This window comes from Diabrotica virgifera, chromosome 7, assembly GCF_917563875.1.
Source record: "Diabrotica virgifera virgifera chromosome 7, PGI_DIABVI_V3a".
In the NCBI taxonomy this organism is placed as follows: Eukaryota; Metazoa; Arthropoda; class Insecta; order Coleoptera; family Chrysomelidae; genus Diabrotica; species Diabrotica virgifera.
The window spans coordinates 241,243,487-241,265,807 of record NC_065449.1 but is presented as its reverse complement, the minus strand read 5'-3'; the positions used below and the strand labels follow the sequence as shown (position 1 = coordinate 241,265,807).

The 22,321-nt window shown below is 38.7% G+C and overlaps 1 protein-coding gene across 1 annotated transcript in view; it reads left to right on the top strand.

Annotated features, from left to right (window-relative positions):
* Nucleotides 1-22,321, top strand: part of LOC114328363 (histone-lysine N-methyltransferase 2D-like) — a 797,359-nt gene that overhangs the window by 201,352 nt on the left and 573,686 nt on the right. The gene's annotated exons all lie outside the window — the stretch shown is intronic.

Sequence of the window (22,321 nt, the reverse complement as noted above, 5' to 3'; positions counted from 1 at the left end):
CATTCTCTTTGCTTTTATCCATATACGAGGTCGGATTCCTAATTTCATTTCTCCATAAGTTTCTATCTTTGGACATACCAATATCAATCCCATTTACCGACATGTCCTGCCTAATGTCTCCCCAGGTCTTCTTTGGTTTTCCTCTCCCACTCATCTCAGGAACTCGCAGATGTTTAATATCACCAAACCATCTTAACCTATACCCTCTCATGGCATCAGTTGGTGGCACCCCTAAACTTCCCCTAATACTTATTTTTAATTTTATCCTATTTGTCACTCTACTCATCCAGCTACTCTTTTTCGCCACACATCCGGATTATCATCTGGTCCAACCTTCTTTGTACTGATTGAACCATTTTCTTGTTTGTTAGTTTGTTATTTAATTGTTTCATTTAATAAACTGTCTAAGTACCTAGCTACTTTTTCCATTTCTTTTCACATCCTTTTTATCAATCTTCGTTTGTACACTACAAGGTCTTTTTATTCTCAAACTTCTTTCCTGACGCCATTTTTATAAGGTGACGCCATCTTCCTCCAAATTATATTAGGACTTGTTTTCATGTTTCCATACATTTTTTCAACTATCTTTGCGAGGCTGCAAGACCATAAATAGAGTGGGAGGGGAGTACGGACTTAACATCAATAGGTATAGGAAAATACAAATATATCAGTTGACAACTCCATAGGGAAGCTCAGTTGAATATAAATAATAAAGCTATTGAACGGGTTGAAAGATTTCAATACCTTGTAGCCAAATTAAACAGCAAGTTGGAATGTGACCTGGAATTGAAGATAAGAGTATGGCTAGAAACGAGTTCGTTAAACTTCAATAATACCTCCTATGACCGCTTTATCCATTAGACAATATCGGCAGTTGTCTAGGGCGGCATTTTTTTTTCGCAAAAATGGTACACGTCTGAAGGGCGGATACTATAGATATACTATACTAGATATACTATAAATGCGGCCCTGATACCTCCTTCATCGTGAAGTTTCTTAAACTCTTAGAATCCGTGAAATTTGAAATGCTACACATATGGTCTACTGATGTACGGAAATGAGACCTGTTCACTTAAAGTGAGATCTCTGAATCGTGAGGAGGCTTTCGGAATAATGCTACTTAGAATTCCATGAATGGGCTATATAACAAATGATGAGGTCCTAAGAAGAGCTAATGTTCAAAGAGAATTGCTAGATCTGGTTATGCAGCGAAAGGTTTCATACGTGGGCGATATTCTAAGAAATAACATATATAATCTCAAAAAATGAATGGGTTGCATGTGTCATCTTCATCTGGGTTGAAGAAATAAATTGAGACTTAAGCACAATCTCAATAAAACAGAAGGATCTCTGTACATTCGACAGCTATCATATACGTCTACATGCTGCAGAGCGTATGGCACCCAAAGAAGATATGTATAATAAAACTTTTCACTGCCTTTTTTCAACAAAGCCCCCTTATTACAGTACATACTGAAACGTTTATGGCTCAGGACTGATAAGCTAACAAGGAAATCTCAAAAGACCATTAAATTAACAATGTCTAATATTTATTTTGGAAGAATAAATATTGGTACAATTATAACTTAACTTTAAATATGCTTATTTATGAAGTTATTTGCCAACGTCATTGTTGTTTGTTGCAGTAAAATTTCAGTTTAGATGATATGATTTATGCAGTCAGTTGAATATGCCAGATGATTCTGATACAAAAACTCTTAATTATCAGACATCGACATAGACGCATCCCAATATAGTACCTATTTAAATTTCCAATTGAATGTTTTGGGTTGCGAATTATTATTGCTGATTTTCAGTAAGCTACTTACATACAATAGTGTAGTCCCGTAAATATAAAAAACGAAGTAAAATTTGCATCACACTTAGATGAACCTTATCTTGGTTGTATTTTGTAAAAAAAATATTTTTAACGTTTATTAGAAGGCGACATTTCGACAGGAAATTTAATTTTGAACAATTGTTCTATTATAATTTCTCTATTTGTCTATTTATGTAGTGTAATTCACCCCCTTAAATCACTCTGCTCGTTTTTCATGTTTGGGGTTCCATTGATCATACCAAACAATAAAACACCTTTAACGTTGTACATAGTTCATAAGTATTATTACATAAGTATTAGTACATAAGTATTATTCATAATCAATCTAGGTATCTTCTCTATCTATCTTCGAGCCTTAATATATCCATCTTTGGACATAGGCCTCCCTTCTCTTTTCCACTGATATCTGTCCAGCGCTGTGATGATCCATCTAGATCCGGCATGCTCCATCTCATCTGAGGCATTCTTCTTCCTCTCTTAATGTCCCATGGTTGCCAGTAGATTATTTGCTTGTTTCATCTTTCATCTGCTTTTCGGATGGTGTGACCTGCAAATTCCCATTTGAGTTTTGCTACCTGTTCCTTAACGTTTTTCACTTTGGTTACTCCTCTGATCGAGACGTTTCCTTTGCAATCTTTAAGTTTTATACAGGGTGTTTCATTAATAATAATTTAACCTAAAGCACTTAAATAAAATATGGTTCCTTACTGAGTTACAAGGTGTTTTATCTAATAATTTAAAAATTATTTTTGCTCAGAATTTTAAAACTATTCAACGTATCCTTTTCATAATTGGCAGGAAGTATAGGTACTGTACAAACTACTAAATTATGTTAAATAAACGTTTCTGGCTATTACCAGAGGCGTACGACTGGGGAAAGTAAATGGTTGACCCTTTCCAAATTCTACGTCACTGGCGGAATTGCTATTTTATTTCAATTTTTGGATTCTCCAATACTTTCTATGAAATAATATACTCTTCATTCGTAACGATAAAGTCATTACTTTTCGAGATCTTTGAAGTTAAAAATGAAACGACACGGTTATTTTGATTAATGTATTGTGTCGCTTCATTTTTAATTTCAAATATCTCGAAAACTAATCATTTTATCGTTACGAATGAAGAGTATATTATTTACATAAAAAGTATTGGAAAATTAAAAAATTACACTAAAATAGCAATTTCGTCAGTATCGTAGAATTTGGCAAGGGTCAACCAGGCACTATCCCCTGTTGTACGCCTTTCCTCTGGTAGTAGCTAGAAACGTTTGTTTATCAAAATTTAGTAGGGTGTATAGCAGTCGCACTTTCTGCCAAGTATGAAAAGGATACATCGAATAGTTTTAAAATGCTGAGCAAAAATAATTTTTAAATTTTTAGATAAAACACCCTGTAACTCAGTAAGGAACCACATTTTATTTAAGTGTTTTAGGTTAAATCTTCGTATTTTTTGGTAAGGTTTCTCCAGTTATGATATTATGGACAATTGTTAATGAAACACCCTGTATGCAGCATCTGTCTTTCCATCGATTTTTGCGCTTTTGCCACTTTATCATAATAATCAATAGCCTATGTAAAATATTCAATTTTCGTACAAAATTCATCTGTTATTTGTGATTTTTATTGTCTAAAGCAGCATGTTTTCCATAACAAAAAATTTCCATAGATATCAGAATAAGAATATATTTAAAAATATTAGGTACAGGACAACTTTCAAAAAAAAAATCATTCAGTTATTTTTTGGATTACAACTAAACGATTAAAAAGATATTTTTTACTATTTCCTTAAAAGAAGCCATTTTACTTTACTACAATAGAAAAGCAAACTCGGTAAATTCTCGTATTTCAAGTTCAAAGAATAAAATCAATGTTGCGAATTCCACTAAAGTTGAATATTCCTAAAACCACAATTCAACACTTCGTTTAACATTATGACGAAACTGCAGGTTTTGCGTTTATGTGGAGTTCGCGTTTCCAGATCGAAGTTGGCTAATATATGCCAGAATGATATTCGAAAGCGAAATTCCACGAAGGTAGGATACACAATAAACTAGTAGATAATGCCGAAACTGTCTGAAATAATATTAGGTATATCTGCAAAGATGAATTAACTTCGTGAGAACTATTTTTGCTGGTTTATTCTACTTTATTTAGTAATAGGCTGATTATTTTTCTTTCAAGTCTTTCAATGTGTTCAATACTCGATAAGTCTTCTTCATAACTCCCGATCCCATTGCCGTAAATTGTAAATACATGTGTACAAGGCTTGTTCCTGTTTTCAATTCTATTCTCTAGTGTTAGGGCAAAAGGACTTAAGTCCGTTTTTGGCCAAAATGAGTTATCTACACATTTGGTTGTAAATTGTGAAGAAGTTTGTTTTGGTAAAAAAGAATTAAGTCTATCTTAAAATATAAGGTTTTTATTAAGACTGGTTCAAAGAACATAAGTTACATCAGACTATTTTTGTTTGAGCAAACGAACATATGTAATATCCTTTGTTTTGTCCGATATAAATATAAACGACTTATGAAACTAGTCCTCTGTATCAATAGTCCACGCGTAGGTGCCGGTGTAAGTGTTTATTACATAAATCTTACTGATCGTGCTAAAACACACACTTGTTGATTGATAAACGCTAAAAATTTTCTTCTTCTTCTTCTGTTTCTTTTTATAAGAGAAAGTACTGGACTTACAATTTAACTGTACATACAGTCGGAAAAATGAAAGAATACCCATGAACAAACATACAAAACACGCTGTATTTTCCTGTCACCGTGGCAGGTGACAGGACACAAAAAATTGGCCAGCGCAAGTACATGTAATAATTATTATTACATGTATTTGCGCTGGACAATTTTCTTTGTGACACGGTGGCAGGAAAATACAGCGTGTTTTATATGTTCGTTCATGGGTATTCTTTCATTTTTCCGACTGTAATTGTGTTTCACGAACAGCTTCCTGTTATATCTGGCATAAATGAATTGCTCACCGTGATGCAAATGAGATTGTTTCTTGTCTTTTCAAGGAAATAATGAACCTGCCACCTGAAGTCACTAAAATAACCTTTTACTCAGATACATGTGCAGGGCAGAATAAAAATTTCCACGTAGCTGCCATGTTCATGTCAGTCAGTCATGCAAATGAAAAGCTCAATAAATGAGATCAACCATAAGTTTATGATCTCTGGGCATTTACACATGGAATGCGATGTCGACTATTCCCTTATTGAAAAACAGAAAAAGAATCGGGAATGAAAATTGCTCATCCTCATGATTGGGCTACTCTCATTAGATGCACAAATAAAAAACGTCCATTTAAGGTCATTGAATTAACTTTAGACGACTTCTACGATTTTGCTGCTTTATTAAGGACAACGTTTGTAAAGAAGCAAAAACATGTTGATGGAGAGTTGTTCAAATTGCAGAAATGTCGTTGGCTGCAATACAGAAAAAAATATGCTACACACAATATTTTATAAGAGTTCTCTGGAAGAATCAGAAAATTTTAAGGAAATTCATTTTACTAGAAGAGGTCGACAAAGTGTAATAGAACTCAAGAAAAAGTATGATGGGTTAATACCTATAGCTCTTGAAAAACAGCAACATCTTCTAGATCTCTTACCGCTTGTACCAGAAGTATACAAATTTTTTTATCAAGAACTGCCAACTACAAGTATGAACGATAAGGACCCAGATTTAGAGGAGTTTGTTTCTGATGACGAATAACTTCATCATAGTTATATTATAATATAAAAACTAAATATTACTGTTATTAAAATGTAAACTTGTATATTTAATATGATTAAAATATCAGGTCAAAAAATCTTAAGTATTTTATTCTCTGATCCAAAGGACTTGACTTAAGTCAGATCAAACTTTATTATTTTACAATATTTCATTATCAATATTTCATATTAATATACTGTTATTAAAATGTAAACTTGTGTATTTAATATAATTAAAATATCTGGTCAAAAAAACTTAAGTATTTTATTCTCTGATCCAAAGGACTTAAGTCAGATCAAACTTTATTATTTTACAATATTTCATATTAAACTATATTATGTATTGTAAATAAGCTGTTTTTGACCCATATGTGCTGACAAAATATTTAATTAGGATAACAATAGATTTAGCATGTTTCATCAAATCTTTAAAAATTATTTCTGCAATATTCCATTTACTGACTTAAGTCCTTTTACCCTAACCCTAGATATATAGTAGCTTTCTTCGTCTTTCGGTGCCATATTAGGTCCCCCTAAAGTTGGCAATTGTATTGACGAGTTATTCAGGGTCTTCTGCTAAAGGGAATAGTTGTTCGGCACTGATTCCTGTCCAATAGCGAATGTTCTTGAGCCATGACATCTGATTCCTTCCAATTCCTGTACAGCCCTCGATTTTACCTTTCATGGTAAGCTAAAGGATTCTGTACCGGTGTCCTCTAAGAAAATACCCTAGGTATCAAATTTTTCTTATTTGGACAGTTTTCAATAAGTCACGAACGACATTTGCTATATTTAACATGGCTTCGTTGGTCTGCATCGGTGTTCAGGGTATGCGGAGCATTCTTCTATACAACCACATCTTAAATCAAACCAGCCTTCAGTTCAGAGTCCAGGTCTCGGTGCCATGTAGCAACACTGACCAAATATAGCTGTCCATTAGTCCATTTGTAGCTGGCCACTGACCATTTAATCATTCTTTGACATAATTTTAGGTTTAAGGCGTATGAAAATACCTAGGTAACAAATATTTTTCTCAAAAAACAAGGGTAAAACTGTACATGAAGCTGATAATCTCGATTCCCACATGATATGGATCAGAAGTATTGACTTTTACCAAATCCGATAAAAATCATCTGTATCTATCTTTCATATAAACATAAAGCGCACAATTTTTGGGTGGATTCAAAAATGAAACAAGAAGCCGTAGATATAACTTTGACCCACAGGATAAAGACGCTGTAGACTTGTGGACAATCCTCAGGTACATAGACAGGGTGATAGTCGTAAATCTCAGTGCTTCAACTTCAAACTGAAAAATCCAAACACAAAAACAGCATCGTACAAGCAAGAAGGTTGAGGTCCTCTCAAATTACTGTAACTAACGTTATTCGTAATGATGAAGTTCTTATAGGTTTTTTGCCTTGTGTTATGTTAGAAGTGGTATGAATTTTTGTTTCCTCTTAAGCTGACTTAAATATTAAATATAATTTTCGATACTGTCACAATCTGATCACCAGGTTTGTCAAGCCATGGGATACTGGATACTGCATCGACATTATCCTATGCTATGTACATAGCAGTCACTAGCCAGATACCCAATTAAGCGTTTAGCCAAGTGGCAGCAAGTAGAATATGTTTTACCCGATAAAGCTCGAAATTTGAACTATTTAAATTATGTTCTGGACTTACCTACTATCGGATATTACCGACACCTCACGGTTACTTCGCACTTTACCCGGGTAATCCAAGGGTTACCTGTTAATCTAACTTTATCCGTAACAGATATAATAGAAATGAAATCAAGGAAGGACTAATTGAGAAAGCAATGCCATGAACCTTAAACTCTCTTTTTAACAAAGAAACACTCCTGCAAAGCTATAATTTAAAGCTTTCTATTTTACAGTTTGGGGCTGTTCAAATGTTCTAAACTAAATACATATAAATAGATACAAGCTATACATAACGAACACGAGCTATTTAAGACGGAGCTTTGGCAGCTCAAACCTTAAAAGAGTTAAAAACGAACAAATACTAAGCAAACTCAAAATAATTCTAAATATAATTGACGATTGAGAAAAAGAAAAAGTGACACGAATAAAAAAGAAAAGGGACATTGGGCACGCAAACAGAGTGACAGAAAACAGGAATCGAAGAATATCAAATTGGATTCCTTCCAAGAAAATTTGAAACAGAAATTATGACAAAAAAACCTAATAAATGGGAAGGGATAGTCGTAAAAAATTATTTGCATAGTTTCTACGAAAGATTTGAATAAAAAGTTATCGCTATCTTTTTAATAGTGTATCCGAAATATACTTCATTGAAATTTGTTTCCGACAAGAGACATTTTCCGAGATTTTATGGCATCTCGAGTGGAAAGCATCGTAACGTCTAGCGTAAGCTTTCCTGCATTTCGTCACCTCTTAATTAAAATTAGAGCATTTTCATCACGATCTTGATTTATGGCACTTCCTCAAGCATTTTTAATTAAGAGACTTGATATCCAGTTGAAAAACGAGCTGGGACCGTTATTTTGGTCGGAAATTAAAAAAATATAAGGAATTTCGTTTTAACTGAAATCTAACTGAAATTTAACTAAAACTGAATGGGTGTTGAATCATATTCAACAAAGAATAAACCTAATACAAGCATTTTTAATTAAGAGACTTGATATCCAGTTGAAAAACGAGCTGGGACCGTTTAGTCCTGTCGCCAGGGGGGGTACAACGGCCTCGTTAATTCAGATGGACTTACCCAAATTTTTTTTATGTATTTTGACCCGTAGAACACGAATTTTTTGGGTAACAGTTGATCCGGATGTCGATAAGATTGTTATAGACCAAGAACTTGAGGAATCAAATAACAGCGATTTTTGGCAAAACAAAACAATATTTTGTATTTTTTGGGTCATTTTAAGCAAAAAATATTTCTACAAGTTTTTTAGTAGGATGCACAGTTTTCGAGATAAACGCGGTTGAACTTTCAAAAAATCGAAAAACTGCAATTTTTAAACCCGAATAACTTTTGATTAAAAAATAAAATAGCAATTCTGCTTAGCGCCTTTGAAAGTTCAAGTCAAATTATGTCGGTTTTGATTATTTGCATTGCTAAAAATTTATTGTGTTATTGCTAAACAAAGCTACAAACAACTAGTGCGTGAGTGATGTTTCTATGATTTCTCATTTAAAATCGAACGAGTAGGTAGAATAGGTACTAGTGCAATCAAGACTATTTCTACGTTATATGCGTTAAAACGCATGTAAAAGCACGGGAAACCCTACGTGTTTATAGCTTTGTTAAACAATAAAAAAATAAATTTTTACCAATGCAAATAATCAAAACCGATATAATTTGACTTAAACTTTCAAATGCGGTAAGCAGACTTGCTATTTTATTTTTTAATCAAAAGTTATTCGGGTTCAAAAATTGCAATTTTTCGATTTTTTTAAAGTTCAACCGCGTTTATCTCGAAAACTGTGCATCCTACGAAAAAACTTGTAGAAATATTTTTTACTTAAAATGGCCCAAAAAATACAAAATATTGTTTTGTTTTGCCAATAATCGCTGTTATTTGATTCCTCAAGTTCTTGGTCTATAACAATCTTATCGACATCCGGATCAACTGTTACCCAAAAAATTCGTGTTCTACGGGTCAAAATACATAAAAAAAACTTGAGTAAGTCCATCTGAATTAACGAGGCCGTTGTACCCCCCCTGGCGACAGGACTAGTTATTTTGGTCGGAAATTAAAAAAATATAAGGAATTTCGTTTTAACTGAAATCTAACTGAAATTTAACTAAAACTGAATGGGTGTTGAATCATATTCAACAAAGAATAAACCTAATACATTGTATAATTTTTGTATTAATATTACGTATTATTATTACTAAAAATATTACTTATACCATCTCACCTAAACATTATCTCATACAAAATTGCTTATCCTAGAGTCTGATAACGGTGGTTGTAGGTACTGTTGCTCTCAACACCGATAACTATATTAAAAAACTGATTTTCTTCATAATGATTCTCTGACATAATTTAGAACAACCAATACACACTTCATTCAATAATATAGCATTCTTCATTTAAGGAGGCTAACATCCGAAAAACAATTTACTGATCAAAAAGTGTACTGATTACCACGTGTTACCCATCCACCATCCACCTGAGGGAAAGGGCAGAAAAATACGGGAAGGATGAGCAGAAGAAAATACTTATTAGCTATAAATAGCAGCATAATGAGGTGACAGGATGAGTGGACAAATCAGCATAGAGTGGCATGGGCCAGGGTATTCATTCTAAATATCGCAGACTGGATGAAGTGCAGTAAAAGAGACTAATTACTTTTTCACCAAGTTGGTAACAGGGCACGGGGCACGGTTTCTTCAGTGGAGGATAGGTTATTATTATTATCTATTTATAGCGACTTTGACTGAAAACTGCACAAACTGTGGAGTGGCTAACACTGCTGAGCACTGTGTATCCGAGTCTGCATATTCGATGAGGATAGAAACGAATTAGGCAGAAAGGTAGATAGGGTAAACGCCAACACCATATTGCAGGTAACAATGAGGGGAAAGACTGAATTCAAGGCAATACCACAGAATAACTAACCACACAGAAGCGAATCTAATTGTCGTTTCCATTGATTTTGTTGGGACTGAAATATTTGACCTTGTGCACCATTTACAGAATAGAACTGGATGTTTTAAGGAATATACCATTCCAAATTATGTAATATTTTTGACAAATAGTTATTAATTAAATATGAAATATAAAATTTAACTAGAAAAATAAATGAAATATAAAATAAAACATATATAAATATAAAATTTAACTATAAACAACTGTCACTGTCAGTCGCAAAAGTGAGGTTGCACCAGTTACGTGACGCATGAGCATGAAATTTGTGTTACCGTTTTCGGCCTGAGTTTCGCTTCTGTATGGTTAATTATTCTGTATTCTGTGGCAATACTAAAGGCAGAAAGAAGGAAAATAGTGAGGCATCTGCAGCAAAGATAAGAGATATGAAATAGAGAGAGATGGAGGAGGGAGACAGCCGGTCATGTGATGCACCGGTCTGGAGAGGACCTACCGCTTGACTTAACGTTCCCGAAAACGGAGTCGGACAACGACAAGCCAAACTGAACGGACTACAAGGCTACAAGCACAGCCTGATTGTCGATCTTTCGATGTATACGCGGTTATGAATAGTACGAATGGATTATTATAAGTATTTTAGAAGTTTAATATTTATTAATTCTAAAAATCATCTAAGTTTTAAAAGTATTTAAAACATTGTTTAGTTTAAATCATTGTTCATTATCACCTAATATATTATTCTTAAGCTATCTCTTTGTGGCATTCAGGCCCGGCCCCAGGGGTGGGCGAACTGGGCGGCCGCCCAGGGCGGCACATTTAGGGGCGGCAAATTTTAAATAACAGCCAATTTTTGAAATTGAAGAAATAATAAATTATGTTTTTAATATAAAAAATCAATATTATGAACAAGAGCGACAAAACTGCAACTGTAAAAACGAGAATTAAATAAGTGAAACAATAACAATTGCAAGGTTCATTCGACTGGAAATCTACAACAGCGCCTTCAACTGCATCGCATAGAATAGTGGAATAAGAACTAAATTACATTCAATAAAATGAAATTTACCGAAAATGGATATAATAATTGGAAACATATGGTTGAAGCTTTGTCCAGCCACGCTAACTCTCCAGCTCATCTACAGTCACAGCGACAGTGGGTAGAACTAGCAATTAGACTAGAATTGGGCAAAACCATAGAAGAAGAAACACAAAAAGTTCTAAATTCAGAAACTCGTCATTGGAAAAATGTAATAGAACGACTTAAATCAATAACAGTTCTTAGCACAACAGTGTCTTTCATTGAGAGGCGATTCTGATAAACTTTTTCATGACAAAAATAAATTTTTAAAGCTTATTTAGCTCTTTGGAAAATTTGATTATGTTTTAAAAGAGCGCATTAGGAGAACAACGAATAGTAGTAACAAGCAGCATCACTGCTTAGGTAAACGTATTCAAAACGAAATTATTCAGCTCCTCCATGACCAAATCAAAAATAAATTTTTTAAGTTTTGAAATCAGCAAAGTATTATAGCATAATTTTAGATTGTACACCTGATATTTCTGGAGTGGAACAGATGACTAAATTGTTGTACGTTTTGTTGATTTAGATTCCTCTTCACAAAGCTTAAAATTGCAAAACATTTTCTTAGATTTGTGCCCGTATTGGAAACTAATAGCTTGGGACTTACAGAAAGCAAAAACTGAATGAACTGGAGATACTTTTGGAAGATATGAGAGGACAATGATACCTATGATAATGAGGCAAACATGAAAGGGAAGAACTTTTTGTCCCATGTTCTAGCCATTCACTCAATGTAGTCGTCTTCCTTAGTGGCAAAAACTTACAACTTTTTCTCAGCATCTATTCATCGTTCGTTTATACTGGAAAATCATATTTCTATCACAACGTTGAAACCTTTGTCCGAAACTGGACGGGAAAGTAGAATTGATGCATTTACTCCGAGCAGATACCAAATTGAAGAAATCTACGATGCTCTTGTAGAAATCAATGTCAATAAAAACAACGATAAAAAGGTTGCTCATGAGGCAAGCTGTTTGGCGAGTCAAATCTGTGATTTTATTTTTTTTGCTGTGTGGTAATATGGCATGACATTTTACTTCATGAACTACATTACTACCTACATAAATTTTTCTAATTTTTGTACGACATATACCAAATTAAGGATATGACTGCTAGTGATTTATCAGATAAATGTTTTAAGCTGTGTGATGCTTTAACTTTTGATGAGTTAAAAGATCTAAATTATGCTAATCAAAAGATGAACTCAAACTCAAAGTACTTTCCACGATTGTGAAGCCTTTCTTTTTTTTTTGGACTGAGGTGGAACGCTCTTAGCAGACTAGGGAAGGTGTCCCTAGTACTGTTGGACTCGGACAGGAAAGGAGAACACGCTAGGGCGCGCCAGCCACAATATGGCCCGTGCGTCCCGCATGCCCCCCATGACCAGCCGCCTACCAACTAAAACCACCCCCTCTTCCGACCCGGAATATCCCTGGACGTGCTCCTTAGGGAGCGATGCATGGGGATATCCCGAGCTGTCTGAAAGAAAGTAACCAGAAGCATTGGTTCATTTAAGGGTCTATTTTCCAGCCTAGAAACGGTAGGACTAAATAGAGAAAAGTCTGATTCCTACACGGAGGAAGGTGGGCCAACCCCTGCCTGAAGACGGCAGGGCTTGGGTGACTGTTCTGTAGTATGGCGGATAGAATGAGCCCTAGAAGAATTAGGGTCATATTTTTCTGACGCGGATTATTTTTTTTATTATTTCTTATTTTGCTTTTTTTTTATTTTTTATATTTATTTTTTTATTTTACAACTATTGTGTTGACCCGCCTCACCCATTCTGCTCCAGTCGTTCCAACTCGGATTTTCTCTTAACTATACCGGTTATAATGTCAATTATGGCCTCGAAATCCGCCTTGTTTCCGACCGCAAAATTAACAATATTGTTAGGGCCGATGTCGCCAAACCTACTACGTAGCCTGACCCGCTCGTGAGCAAAGACGCTGCACTGGAAAACGCAGTGTTCTGCGTCTTCCCTCACGCGACAGGTCCGGCACAGGTCGTCGTCCGACTTCCCGATCCTGTGGGTGAATGCCCTGAATGATCCATGACCGGTCAAAAATTGTGTAAAGTAAAAATTTACTCTCTTGAACTCGCAGGCGTACCACGACTCTACGTTCGGGATCAGCCTTTTGGTCCACTGGGCTTTGGTAGATTCCGCCTCCCATTCCAGCTGCCAGTCCGCCAGGAGTTGTTGTCGTGCGGCCGATCTTACCTCGGGTAAGTGGCCGTGGCGGTGCTCATATAGGAACTGGCGTTCCTTAGCTAGCAGATGTATGGGAGGGGCGCCCGCGATCACCTGTAGAGCCACGGTTGATGCAGTCTTGTATGAGCTTACTACATTCAACAGAGGCTTTCTTTGTGCCTTGTTTATCATATCTCTGTATTTCTTGTGACGTAGAACCTCAACCCAGACCGGAACCCCATAGAGAAGGGTAGACTGTACGACGTGTAGGTACAGTCTTCTCCGGGCACTACTTGGCCCTCCGATATTTGGTGTTATTTTCCGGAGAGCTGCAGTTTGTGCCTCGGCCTTCCTCACCACCCTTGCGAGGTGTTTGGTGAATCCCAGCCCTTTGTCGAGGTCCACGCCAAGATATTTGGCACAGAGGCTCGACTTGACCTCGCTGTTTCCAAAATGGAACAACAGGTCCGGTCTATCCCTAGGTCCCTTTAGGATAACCACCTCTGTCTTACCGCCTGCGAGTTCAAGGTCGTTCTCGTTCATCCAGGCATTCACCCGCCTGAAACACATCTCGGCCGTACTAACCACCTCCCAGTACATATCGCTGGTTACGAGAATGGCCAGGTCATCAGCGTATGCAACCGCGATGCAGTCCCGACCGTATCGTATATTTAAAACGTCGTCGTAGAGGATGTTCCACAGCGTCGGGCCTAAGACGGACCCTTGTGGAACACCTGCCGTAAGTTTAATGTCGTCGTTACCTGCAGACACGTATCTATTAGTTAGGTAGCTTTTGATCACGTTTGTCAGATAACTCGACACGTTGAGGGCCTCCATCCTGCGGACTATATGTCCCCAACCTGCCGAGTTAAATGCATTTTTAACATCGAACATGATCACTACTGCCCACCTCCTCGCCGTGGCTTTAACGCGGTCTGTAATGAACTTAACAGCATCTACCGCCGATCTGGCTTTCCTGAATCCGAATTGCCTATCAGAGATGGCGTTTATAGCATCCAATTCCGCTTGTAGGCGGTTCTTAACTACGTTTTCGTAGAGTTTGCCTAGACTATCAAGGAGACAGATCGGTCGGTAGGAGCTGGCCTCCTCCGGATTTTTACCGGGCTTCGGAATTAGGGTGAGGCGTGCCCTCTTCAAAACGTCAGGGAAAATTTGAGCCGTGAGGAGCTGGGTCAGTACCGATCTGACCAACTCAGGCTGCGCTGCTACCAAAATTTTAACGGCCTCCGGCGGCACACGGTCCGGTCCCGGCGACTTCCCAGTCTTGATCGCTTCCACTGCTCTGGTGAGTTCCATGGAAGTGACGGCTTCAGGGCGCTCACATGTGGCGGGCACGAAGAACAAATCAGGCTTCCTGGGAAAGAGGATGCCCGCAATGTCTCTCGTTCTACTCTCGGTGAGTCTATATGGGGCTTCGACACGCAGGGCCTTAGTGGCAATCCTGTAGGCCTCGCCCCATATGTCGTCCTCGAGCGCATCGCACAGGTTCATCCAGCACATACGTTTGGACCTCCTGATGACCTTGGTGAGGTCCTTTTTGGCTTGTTTGTATGTGTCCCTGGATTGCAGGGTTCTGTCCCTCTGTGCGATGCGTCTTAGTCTGAAACAGTTAATTCTAGTTGCTTGTACCTCCTCGTTCCACCAGTACGGTACCGTATACGGAATCTGGCTGCGCCTCGTGCTCGCCCTATGCGCGCGTATCATGACATCTCTAAGGCTGGCAAAGTCAGGGACCTCCCCGCGGAGATCCCTAACACGGTCGATGAAGGTTGCCCTATCGAAAGTCATGACCTTTCTACCGCCACTGGTCGACCCCCTGGATCCGATCTCGTAGGAGATATACTTGTGGAATGTGAATAGATTGTCATCCAGCACATCCCACTTCGTGACCCTACTGGAATACTTGGTTGACACCAGCGTAACGTCGATATGGGTGCGCGAATCCCCCTCTCGAAAGTAGGCTTACCGTTATTCGCGGTGACCAGATCGAGAGAGGAGATCCACTCATTCCATACCTCTCCTCTACTGTCGTTCCTTGGGGAACCCCATAGAACGGATTTCGCGTTTATATCCCCGGCTATGATGAAATCCTTTTCCACCAGAGCAGCTTCCATGATGCTGTCCACCTTATCTCGGTAGACCGCCATGTTGACGTTAGGAGAGATGTAGCAGGCTATAATAGCCACATCAACTAAGTTGATTTTGACTACACTCTCCTTCCTTTGGATCTTTTTTATACTCACGTTCTTATTGATAAGGTGTACAGCGACGTCGCGGAGCACATCCGTCACCCACCCAAACTTACTAGCGATATTTTTATTGGGTTCTGGTACGATCACCAGATCCGCCCCGATGTCTAAGGCCTTCGCATAGACCAAGTCGTGCGCCACCTTGGCTCTACCAACATTCACTTGTAAAATCCTGAGCTGTCTGTTCGCCGCCGTCGTCATCGCGCTAGTAACGAAAAACTACCCAACCAATAGTCCCGAAGTGTAAAAGCAGAATGGGTGAACACTAATCGACATTTCTTACATTTTCCTCGGCCCCAGAGCCATCCTGATGGGAAGACTCCTTGGGGGGTAGCGTACTTGTGCTGCCACTACCGCTGCATTGTTCTTGAGGGGGGTTTGAGACATCCAAGGTTCCCTTTCCTAGGTGGGGGGGTGGAAAGGGGGAACTCGTCGTCTCCCTAACACGACGCAAATTCTCTGTGGCCTCATTTAGCATCACATCGTAATTATCCAAAAGTCCTTCATCGGTAAACACTCCTCCGTTGAACACCTCGTCATCCATCCTCTCCAGGTCTTCTGTAGTAGGAGGGCGACGGCTTAAGGCCTCATTTATTTCGGTCTCCTCCTGTTGCGTGCGAGAAGTAGCAGCGATATCTTGGGTAGGAATATCTTCCTTAGACGGAGTCCCCGCGCGTTTTGTTTTAGTGACTTTATTTCCGGTGGCCGGCCGCTGGTTGAATAGTGGTGGGGAAGGTTCGGAGGATCTACCTTGGTCCGCCGCCTTTACTTTCTGAAGCGCCTCTCGGAAGGCAGGACATCTCCCGCTGCCGATGCGGTGCGACTGCTCGCACACCGCGCAGAACTCCTCTTCTTTGCAAGCATCGAAAGCATGCCCCTTCTTGCCGCAGTTTTGACAGCACCCAGTGCGGTCGGGTCCATTACACTTACTACTTTCATGGAGGTAGCTCCAGCACCTTTGGCATTTTTTCACAATGTACCTCTTCTCCACCTCGCAGCGTACGAGGCCGACCTTGAGGTGTCCGACTTCCAATATTTTCGTGGCCGCCTGTGCGCTTAGTACCACCGTGGCCGCCTTGGTACTGTTACGCATTGGTCTGAGTTGCTTAATTAAGAAACTGGGCTCCCAGGTGCCCAATTCCTTTTTAATGGCTGCCTTTAGATGTGATTCCTCAGTATTTTCGGTCATGCCTCTTATATGTATGATGGCCTGCTTCTCCGCACCCACCATCTTGGCCGTTAACCCGCTCTCCTTGTTAGTGATGGCGGTTTTGATGCTGTTGGCTGCATCCTGGTCCTTATCCAGAGTAATAAGAAGGTTCCCATCTTTAGTGCTGCGCAGACTACGGATGGCATCTTTCGCCTTCGAGTCCCCAACAGCTTTCTCCACTCCCTCGAGTAATTGTGAATAAGACGAATCTTTCTTCGAGACTATGAATCCATAGGTGAGCCTTTCTTTCCTTGTGGCCGTAGTATGGATCTGCACCTTACTTACCTCCGTCTTCGAGAAGATGACTTCAGCCATCTTCCGCAAATCATGCACCTGCATGAAACTAAGGTGATGTAGTGCCACCGAGTCTCCCGCCTTGGTTTCTTCTCTGACCCGCTCCAGGGCGAGCCATATTTTCTCCGGTGTATTGGCCTTTACTTTAACGATTCTCTCCTCCGTCGTTTTCCTTACGCCGCCTACTCTCACCGTATAGGAGTTTTCCATCACCTCGAAGTCGCCTTCGAGGGTGGAGAGAGCCGGGTATCTGTCCCTGTATAATCTCTGTATAGACAGGGCCATATTTGGGTCGTTTGACTCTAAGGCCACAACTTTCACGTTGCAGACCGAGTCAAGGGGGTTCCGCACTTCAACGCTTGTCTTTTTAAAGATCCAATCAGGCCAATCAAAGCGAGCGTGCCTCTGAAAGTCTTCGTAAGAGTTTACTCCATCAAAACTCGTCATCCTGACCGCGCTGGGGGGACCGTGCCATGCGTCGGTTTGGGTACCGCATTCCACGGTTTTTTTGGCTCCCATATCAACCTGGGTCTCCTTCTCTATTAACAGTTTCTCTACTGGTTCCATTGAGTTCTTAACCAGCCAGTCTTTCACCAGATCCATCTTCTGGAAAGAATGTCTTTTTGCGAGGTTCTTACACAAGTCCTTAATGGGCTTCGGTGTGGTAGTGTGCTCTTTAACTAGCGAATCAAACTTTAAAAGCTGCTTCGATATGTCCGCAAGGTAGTCGAGTAACTCGATTGCCTCATAGCATGTCTTCTTTTTGTATACTTTTTCTTCCGGCTTGTCGCCGGTGGACATTTTTCTTTTAGTATAAATGGCTTCAGGGGGGTAGTTTATAGAACTCCTCCTCTTAAAGTGGTCTGTTATCCTTCCAGATTCACCGCTCTGGTCGCCCGCGTTTTTTTTAATTGTGTATGAGCTCATATAGGTCCCACGAGTAGCAAGGGAACTAGTTTTTCGCCACCACAGAGCCCCGCGTGTGGTGGTAAGGCTACGTTGCAACGAGGTTTCGCCAGGTGCCCCGAGGGAACCGTTCATGGCCACGTATCGTGTGGTCATCCATCCTTCGGCACGGTGTCCCACACCTTGGATTACGGATTTTTTATTGAGGTTTTCCCCTCTAGGCTTTTTCTCACGGTTGCCTCCGGGCGCAGTGGCAGTCTGTATCCACAGTCTGCCTGGAATTTCCGCGCAACTGCTGCTTCCCCAGCTACGCGGGATTGGGTTAGGGATGTGGTGGGAGAAGTGGTTAGGTGGAGGTAAGACATGTCGGCTACATTTAGGGTGTGATGGTCATTTTAAAGAAAATGAAGAGAGTTTGGCGGAGGTCGAGGAAAACCTCGACCCCCATCCAAGTGGGGGGAGACGATCAAAGCAAAGAGGGGTTTGTGTAGCCGCAGGAAAGTTGGAAGGTAGACAAAAACGCTGAAGGCGAAGGCGCAGCAACTGCTCGCCCCAGTTGCTGCGCCCTCTAAATTATGCTAATCAAAAGATGAACTCAAACTCAAAGTACTTTCCACGATTGTGAAGCCTAAGAGTACATACACATCTCGAGACCCTGAAAATGATTAGAGAGTATGATTTTGATTTCGCACCCAACGTTAGTGTTGCTTTGAGGATTCTATTAACCCTACCAGTGACAGTGGCATCTGGAAAGAAAAGCTTTTCAAAGCTAAAACTTATAAAAAATTACTTAAGATTGACTATGTCCGAGGAACGTTTGAATGCTCTAGCGACAATCTATTGAACACGAAATTGCAGAATTCCTGGATCTTGGAGAATTATTAAAAGACTTTTTCCGTGCCAAGGCAAGAAGAGTGCTACTTACTTAAAAAAGTAAGTGTGGTAAAATGTCATGAAAATATTGCAAATGTATCCTACATATTTTTAAGCAGGTATCGTTCAAATTAGGTAAAAAATGGCGTATTAAATAATTTAGCACAAAGCACACATCAATAAAAATACAATCTTGGCGACCACTGAAGGAAGGTGGTGAGTTATGGGTCTTCTACTAAGAAGGGGGGGGGGCACTCGCCGATCTTGCCCAGGGCGGCAAAATCCCTAGGGCCGGGCCTGGTGGCATTTATGTAATTTATTATTCTAAATGGAAAATAAGCCACAATTTAACTAAAACAATGATTGTATTAACGTTTCCACTTCCACTTCGGACGTTTACATATAAAAGTAGTTTTTAATACTGTTTTCAGAAAATGTTTAAGTGTTTTTTTTCTTTATTTATTTGTTACATTTACATACAAAAGTAGTTTTTAAGTGTTTCAAAAGTAGTGGTTGTGTTTTTTTTGTAAAATTTATTACTAATAAATTATTTGTCTTTCTTTATTTGCTACATAGCCCGATCAAACTTCTAAAATACTTATAATAATCCATTCGTACCATTCATACCGCGTATACATCGAAAGATCGTCAATCTGGGTTGTTCGGCTCAGTTCGGCGTGTCCGACTCCGTTTTCGGGAACGTTAAGTTACCGACTTGGCAAACAAACGAAGCAACCCGAAACAAAACAAAAGTAAGGGATGCCGTGGAACAAGCGGCTAAATTAAAATGGAAATGGGCAGGACACAACGAACGTCTCGAAAATGGTAGATGGAGCAAAGAAGTTGGAAACTGGCGACAGTGGCGACCGTACGAAGCGAAGAGACCAAGAGGAAGACCTCAAATGCGCTGGAGCGATGACATCAGAAGAGTCGCAGGACCAATATGAAAACGCCTCACACACAACAGAGATGAATGGCGAGAAATGGGAGAGGCCTTTATTCGAAATTTCGAATAGAAAAAAAGGCTATAAAAAAATTTACCGCTTGAGCAGTCCCGTTGAGGCTGAGGTGAGGTGGTACGGTGGTGGACTTTAGTTGGCAGCTATGGATGTATCTGAGTAAAAATATCACTTTACTGGGGTGACTAGGTGACTTCGTGCAGATTGGCCCTTCCACCCTGAATCCAACACACGCCAGGTCATCTTTATAACGTTATATATTATGGTCTGGGTGTCTGGTACGATATTTATTAATAAAATAATTTGTACTTTATATTATATTACCAAAATAAAAAAATAAAGATGGAAAGTACAACTAACCATACAAAAATAGACGTACGAAGCATAAGTAACTAAAATGATAAATAGGAAATAAAAAGAAAACCTAATACAGAACACTGAAGTACATAAGACAATAGAAAATCTATTTTCCTTCATAATCAATTTTTCTATTTTTCTTGCTAAGGAAGGAAATCGCCCGTATAAAAAAAGATAAGTGGATTTCCTATGTTACAAATTAATTTAAGAAAGAACCCGATAAAGGTATAATTCCCCAACTGATTATAATAGGAGAAAACGAAGGACTGGGGAATAGGAATTGGCAGAAAGCCAGTATCTTAAAATAAGGGAGTAATAAAAATAACAAGACAAAAATCATCAGCTGAAAGGAAACTAACGGAAAGAAAACGAAAATGATTGTCAGACAATATCTAAAGCCGAGAAATCTGAAACCGAGGAAAAACCCGAAGGATGAACAGTTTCTCTCGTGACGGTACCTCTTAATCCTTTTCGGAGATTTCTAGGTTTATATTTTGGCCAATTACCATTTTTGATCGCCCACTTCCCCAATTTTCTCAGATGTCTGGAGTAAGGAGTTTAAAAAAAGTCACTTATTAAAATAAAACGTTATTTCCCAACTCTTCATAAAGTAAGCAGCTGAAGTAAAGGGTAAAATATTTCAAGAAAATTAAATTTTTCACTTTTTAACATCAAAGTTTAGATTCAAAAAACTTGTTTGACATAATATACTTAATCTATTAGAAAATAAATTTAAAAACAGACTATGTATACCAATAGAGCAATAAAACAGAATAACACTATTAAATTATATAGGTTTGGTTTAATAACATTAAATCATAATAGACAACAACAATCTCGTTAAACAAGTGAAAAAGTTTTAAGTACATAGAATGTTGGATACATGAAACCTTAGACCAAGAACAAGAGGTTAAATGTAGAATATAAAACAGGCAAGAAACACCTTCTTAAAGATGCAACAGTTACTCACTGCCTGCAATCTTGATCTGTCCCTACGATACCGGATGATAAAGTGTTATGTATTGTTATTTTTCTATTTGATCTGAAAATTAAATTTTGATAATTATAAACAGAATTCAATTTAATATAAAATATTTTCAATTTTCTCAACCACGGGCATATAAATTTAGAACAACCTGTATACAACAAATTGTTATATTTAATTTTAAGAAGTGATTAGGAGAAGTATACGAAACTCGGGACAATGCGCTTAGAATAAACAAAGTGAATGGCGCGTACCATTATCGTTGTTCGCGGAAGGTTCGATCATTAGGCTATGCTAAATAAGACTCATTTGAAATAGATAATAGTTCATTATCGTTGTTCGCGGAAGGTTCGATCATTAGCCTATGCTAAATAAGACTCAGTTGAAGTAGATAATAGGTCATTAAATTTTGTAAATAGTAGAAAGTAATTTTAGAATGGGAATTAACTATTTTTTTTGGAAATCCATTAAGCATATTTAGAAAGATTAAAAATGGGTTTTGAGGAATACTGCGAATGAGAGTTGGTGGTGGAAGGTTGATTTGTGAATCTGGAAGGGATATTTAGAAAGTAGGTGAATGACTGAAAAGAGAGATCAGAATGTTTTGAGCTGTCGAGAAGTGAAGTCGAGTAGTAGACGGTAGTGTACGGAGAGTGAGAAAGCCGGTGTAGTTCCGTGAGTGTGGAGTATCTATCGTGGAACGAGAGGTAGGCCAGGTTGAGAGTAAAAGAACCTCCTTGAGCCAAGAGTGTCCCGGTAGCTGATTGCAGTTTCGAAAAAGGTAGAATACAGCATCACGACAGAAGCAGGTACGAGAGCTATACGAGCTAGTTTTCAAAGGAGAACATTACTGAAAGCCAGGACGAGGTTTTGATCGCAGCCAAGGATAGCAGGAAACGGGTCTTGTGTGAAGACATTCTCAGTTCACCAGAAAAAGGTCAGTCTCATTTGTTTGGACATGAATGTATGGGTTTTTCGTATTAAATACCACATTATAAATTGAAGAACATAATAAATAATATCAGAAAA